The sequence below is a fragment of the Gambusia affinis genome, linkage group LG02 (genome assembly GCF_019740435.1).
Source record: "Gambusia affinis linkage group LG02, SWU_Gaff_1.0, whole genome shotgun sequence".
Classification (NCBI taxonomy): domain Eukaryota; kingdom Metazoa; phylum Chordata; class Actinopteri; order Cyprinodontiformes; family Poeciliidae; genus Gambusia; species Gambusia affinis.
The window spans coordinates 4602931-4609501 of record NC_057869.1 but is presented as its reverse complement, the minus strand read 5'-3'; the positions used below and the strand labels follow the sequence as shown (position 1 = coordinate 4609501).

General features: G+C 35.2%; 1 long non-coding RNA gene across 1 annotated transcript; it reads right to left on the bottom strand.

Moving 5' to 3' along the window:
• On the bottom strand, nucleotides 1–6291 carry LOC122846767. Its single transcript, XR_006373282.1, has 3 exons — nucleotides 6218–6291; nucleotides 5273–5363; nucleotides 1–823 (listed from the first exon to the last, which is right to left on the bottom strand). It is a non-coding gene; the product is annotated as an uncharacterized LOC122846767 (long non-coding RNA).
• Between the last annotated feature and the right edge of the window lie 280 nt (nucleotides 6292–6571).

Genomic DNA, 6571 nt, shown 5'->3' with positions numbered 1-6571 from the left:
TACCATCACTGAAGTGACAGTGTTGATTTTATTTTTCCAGTTTTGACATGCTATGAAATAAATGTGAAAAGGGAAACCCTAATTGGCAGTTCCTATATTGTCGTGAAACCAACAAATACGACTTGCAGAGAACTATGAAAGATTGAGTTTTTTGTTGTTTGTATTTTATTCATAAAGTGTTGATGCTGGACCTTCCATTTGATTTTCTGAAGCCTCACACTTTTGAATCCCACAATTGTTCACACATATTTAGTCTTCTCATATGCATTTCACCCTTGATATGGTTCTTGTCAAAACTAATTACTGCACTGCACTGGTCAGTTTTTCTAAAAGACAAGCGACGTGTTCAGTCATTAGCACAGAAATGTGAACATCATCAACTAAAATGCTGCAACAAACTAAATAGGTTTCACAGAACTTTGTTGACAACATAGAATGCATTAAAGCATTAAGCATTCAACATATTTCTCAGTTGTTTTTTTAAGATTCTCAAGTGACAGTGGGATGAACAGGCTGTAAAATAACTGGGAAAGCTTCCCGCTTGAGACTCATTTCTGTCCTCCAGAGAAACTATAACTCTTGCATAAGGCATCCATCCATTCATAGCGAAGTTTAGTAAGGTCAAAGACGTGTTCACAACAATATAAATCTGCTTTACAGCTAATTCATACTTGTATATATATTTTTATATTGCTTTTAATGTTGCACAAGCAAGGTGTTTTGAATACAAAGTTTCCATTGACTTTAGTCACATATTGATCTGGTTCTGTTGGTTCTTTTCCTGTTTAGGCACAGATCTCCTCTTCATCCATTTCACTGGCACCTGACACAACAATGATTAAAAACATATTTAGTTATGTAGCAATTTAACCTATTTGAGCTTTGACTGATTTTGGTTGAACTGAACAAAAACAAATCCTGTTCATAACATAATCAAATGAGGTTGTTGCACATTTTTATTTTTATTTAATTTTTTTTTATGCAATGTTATGCAATGTCTTTTTACAGCTTGGTGTGTAAGCTGTACAATACAACTTTACTTTAATTGCACAGCTTGCACATTTGTGAAAAACAGAGACAAAATTTTGAAAAACACATTTTTTTTTCTTTTGAGTCTGTCTCAAACTTGTTTTTCTTTCATGGCTTATTACTTATTTTCTTTAGTTTTTAACCTTGCGTAAACCCAGACAACTACATAAATTATGCAAAAACAAATCTTTTTTTTTTTTTCCAGAAAGTTTTCCGGCCAAATTCTCTGATTTTCCAACATGTCTCAATAGTCTTTTGATACTTTTCTGATTCCTCTTTTATGTTTCACAACAGTCTTGCATTTTGTTGGAAGACAAAAATCAATATTTTATTTATTGCACAATTCCTACCGTCAAGCAACATAATTTACAATAGAACCAACAGTTCACTAAAACGAATAAATAAAACAAAGATGGTAAAAATGTGGGAAGATTTTCATGTTCTTTATGGGACTGAGAATGTGGTGTGTTGCACAAAAATCTTTTGCATTGTAAGTGTTTTCAAATGTGATTACACACGCTGTGTTTTGTGCATTGTGGTCAAAAAAATCTGCTGAGTAATATTTTAGCTATCATCCTCAGTTATATTTCAACTGATTGTTACAATGAAGGATATATCTGTTTAAGTTTCAGTCATTCAGAAAACCAACATTGCAAATTTACCCACATGTTCAATATCCATGCAATATGTCCATGCAATCATTTCATGGACAATATGATGACAGTCATAATTCAGTTTCCAATTAATATTTTGTGTTACGGTATAAAATTAAATACTGTCTATTCCTATGTGGAGGCTAAACTGAATGGTAGTTATCATCACACACATATATATATATATATATATATATATATATATATATATATATATATATATATATATATATATATATATATATATATATAGGGTTATTTTTTAATAAGTGAAAATACAAAGTCAAGGAGGTCTTTTCAGTAACAATAAAACTTTGTGGCTCAGTGATAGAGCAAATGCACCATCTGTAGACACTACAGTCCTGTTGTGTAAAAGAAAACTTTTTTAAATAAGAGACACAAAAGAAATGTTTAAGACACCAAAGCTCTTTTTAACCTTGTTTCCTGATAAACATTTGATTTTTTTTTTTTTTTACAGCCGACTTCTATATTTTTGTCCATGTATAAAAAAGGTCTTAAGATGCACAAACAATTAGAAGACAAAAATGTTATCCATTTTAAGTGATCTGTCTTTAAATAGTCTAGCCATTCAGCTATGTCCAAGGCTGTGATCCAAATAACCAAGTAATTTATTGACAGTCACGACGTCAGATTGCTGATTAAATTGTGTGTGTGTGTGTTTTTGTGCGTTCATGCTTCAGTGTCCTAGTGACTACATCTCAGTGGGCTGCAGGCTGCCAGTTTACCCTTTGTGTCAGTGGAGACACAATCCTCCAAATGTCAGATGGATTGACTGGGTGTTAACTAGAGAAATAGATCAGCTGTCCAAATAGTTCTTCATTTCTGTATTGTTGCTTGGTAACAAGGTTTTCTTGGAAAAATCAATGACATGATCAGCAAATTTGTGTTTCTTCATCATTTGGTAGAACAGCTTTTAAATATAATTTATTGTTAACTTACTGTCAGTATTTGAGTTGCAAACAGACCAGCTGCCAGCTTTGCCTGGGCCCGGGGCAAGATAGTCTTGGGTGGACCCCACACCCACAGCATTATGCAGCTAGGCAAAAATTTATTAATGTTTTCCATTTAAAAATATGATTAATCCTGTCCCTCATTCTTTTCTTCATTTATTCGCCCTTCCTTCTGTTCCATACTTAAATTTTTCTCCATACCTCCAACTCACAGCCATTGGCAGCAGTCTTAAACTGCTGCTACGGTTCAATAAATAAACCCAAACATCTGACTGACTAACCCGCAGAGAACTTCATCTGCATAAATTTTCATTATATTACTGTTGGTACTTTTGGCTTTCCATATATGCTGCAGTCAAAATTGTACTCTTATTTATGATTTGAGCTCCAAATGCTGTGGACCAAATCTTCCTTTTAAAGTTAAGGTTCCACAGCCAGTGTTCACCTGTGGCTGCTCGCCTCCAGCGTTCATCCCTGTTATGGCTGGTGGGAACACACCTGGTGGTAAAGTTAAACCAGAGCAGGTTAAGAAACACTGAAGCCCTTACCATCACAAATGTTACCTATAGGACCTGTTCTTATCACTTCCACTAGCAAAGATACACAACAAGTCAAAGATGGAGGCAGCCTGACCCACGCAGAGGGACAAGTTGAGGGTGCATATTTTCCTCTGTAGCTCACTGATCACTGTAAGCTTTCATACAGTGGCTTATTGAACCCAAGTTAGAAATTGTGTTTACTGACAAATCATTTTATATTTGGGGTGGACATAATAATTACAACTGTGTCCTGGCAATGAATTTTGTCATAAAGAATGTAAGGAAACCTGTAAAAATGTTTCTGTTGTCAAAAAAACCCCCAAAAGTTTACACAGCCAGATTGCATTGTTGACATATGGAAAAAAATATTAAATGAGACTTTGAATGTTGTTGTTTTTTTCTATGTATTTTTAAGCCATCTTTACACATGTCAAATTGTGTTTTAGTAGAAGATTGGCATTTATTTAGATAATGCCTAAAGTTTTAAAAATGTGATGTTGCATTTTGTTGGATGCACTTGTAGAAATCATAGAAATCTACTTAAGCATTTGAGTTTCCTGAATTAAATGGCATAGTCATCATTGTACTTGTTTTACGTTTGTCCAGAAAAAAGTACGTAATTACCACTTGAAATTTGCAACCCTTCTAAAATAATTTGAAATAAAGCTAAAAGATTACAATAAATAGTTTTGTTTTCAATCAGAATTAAATTGTGGAAACATCACAGTTTGTTGGTAATAGACATGAGCCTCCATGTCCACCCTCAAGCACCGTTTGTCCTTAATAGCTTATTCCACTTTGATGCTTGTCCCCTGTCCCCTGTCTCCAACCGTCCAGTACTGCATTGTGATGTTGTCGCAGCAGATGGAAGCCCATTCAGCTTCATCAGCTGGAGTTTCAGCCCACTAAGACATTAGTCATGCCTCCAGGCAACCCATGGACACAAGAGGGCTAATTGGAAACAGATCACACACACTCACACTTGTGATCAAATTTACACATGAAATCACAAACACAGACGAATGAATCCACATGCAGGCCATTGCACATGCACATACACGCACAATATTGCACACTTAATTACTCTACCCCTCTCACAAATACACTCCCACACAAAGCATCACACACACTTGCATTCTGTCTTTCAGAGGCCCCTGCGTCTCCCCATAGGAAACACCTCAGGGTGAGAGGAAGAGGTCAGTTTATTGTTTCATATGAAGAGCATGGGAGACAAACGAGGGGCACAGATGAGTAATGAGAGTGGCGCAATTGCACTGATGGACAGAGAGAGAAAGAGGATCCTCCATCTCTATTAATGTGGCTTTTCCTCTTAGGAATAAAGGACATCTTTGTATCTTACACATTGTATGAGGTCAGCCCAGCATAATGGTTAATAGCAGTGAACGTGCACACTCCCCAATTCAGCCACACATCGACTCTGCTTCTACACTCAGCTAACTGCCTCTTAATTAGCTCATCAAGGCATGACAGGTGATTACATTTTAACTGTGTGAAATGACAGGATATGCTCAGACATGTTAACATTTATGACAAAACGAAAAAAGAAAAAACAGGGGAAACTTTCATTAGGCTAACCACTCTCTTTTATTTTATTATTTTCTTTTGTATTTTGAATGAGGGCATTTGAAAAGCATCTCCTGGGATCACTTTAATCTTGTGTGTGTTTGTGTATAAGGAGACTGCTATTCTATAAAGACATAATCCCCATCTCAGAAGTATTATTGCTTAGAAAATTGGTACCACATATAAGAACCGGATAAAACAATAAAAGTAGAGTTAGGCTCTGGGATTAATTTGGAAAGGTTTTTTTTTATTAAGCAGAAGAATCTATACTTTTGGAACTTAAATTTGATATTTGTACAAAACAGTTAGAAAATGCAATTTTTTTTAAATTTGCAATTCTGTTTTTAAAAGCAAGAAAGTAAAAACATTTTTATAGTTGGGGATAGTTAAAACAGTGTTTTTTGGGATTTGTGCTTTCTCTTCAAGCTGTGTTTCTGAAGAGACAATAAATATACTTAACCTCTTCTGCTGAATGTAGATTAGAAACCATACAAACCTTATTCACTCTGGTCAAATGGGTCTAAGGCCTCAACCTGCAGCTCCAGGTGGGTGTTTGAACCGTCCACAATAATTCTTTATAACATTTGCTAAAAATGAAAAAAAAAATCCTATTCATGTTTGTAAATATAAATGCAGGTTTTAGTAGTTTTCCTGATTTTTTTTCATTAAACAATTTCACTGACTTTTTGAATGACAGTTAAAGTACAAAAAAATTATCAAACCTCTTTTTTGCTAATATTTTCTTGTTTTTTCCTTTAAAAAAATAAATAAATAAATAAAAATAGTTATTAAAATTTCCCATAGAATGTAAAGCTATTTTTAAATTGTAAGTGACCATTTCTCAAAAGGTCATGTAACATCTGTGCTTGACTGAAGACAAAAATGGCTCTTCGGTTTGTAAAGGTTGCAGACTCCTGGTCTAAACCAACTTTACACCCCTCCAATGAAGTCACCGTATCATGGAAAACTACTTTTCTTTGTGGATTTTTGCAAGATAACATCATGTCTGACATTATCCCATAGCATATACAATCAAGTTAATCACTAGCAGCAGTGGAAATGTTATGAATGAGCAGCAGATGTCTAAAAACTGTTTCTTCAAGAATACATGTAATGTTTCTATTTTAAGGTTGTTTCAGGCAAAATCCTGAGCAGAACATCAATCAAGTGCAGCAGAAGAATTAAATAAATGAATATAATGTGCAGGATGTTGGTTGGAAATGACATGGCCTAATTATTCCTGTTTAAGCAAAGGTGTCTTTGTTTATTTCTATCTGACTGGCAGACAAGGAAAAGCAGAGAAAGTCATTCACTCGGTGCCAATTAAAAGATACCCTGGAGCATGCCATTCTAATGTGGGTAATTTGTATATATTTAAAGGAAGTATGGCAGCAGTAGTGCCAGCCCTGGTGATTTTGGGGAAGCAGCCAGTGCACTTTACCTGTTCGCTGAAACAACAAGCTCAGCAGCAGCAGAGTGGAGGCAGTAGTGATGGACAGCAGCTGATGATTAGGGGAAGTCCCGAGCTAGCAGGGTTGACTTTGTGATGCCTCAAGGCTTTGTCAAAAAAAAAAAAAAATTGATATTTCAGCCTACAGGGCAAACACACCCATTACTTATTTATTCCTCCTGTTGTGCTGATAAGTTGACAGCTGTGGGGGGTTGCACACAGCTCTGCAGAGCAGAATGTTGTTGTTTAAGGCTGATTTAGTGATGGACATGGGCCATCGGGTTTGTTTCTAACAGAAAAATTTCTATTTTAAAAAATAGAAAAGATTAACAGTGAACCAATCTA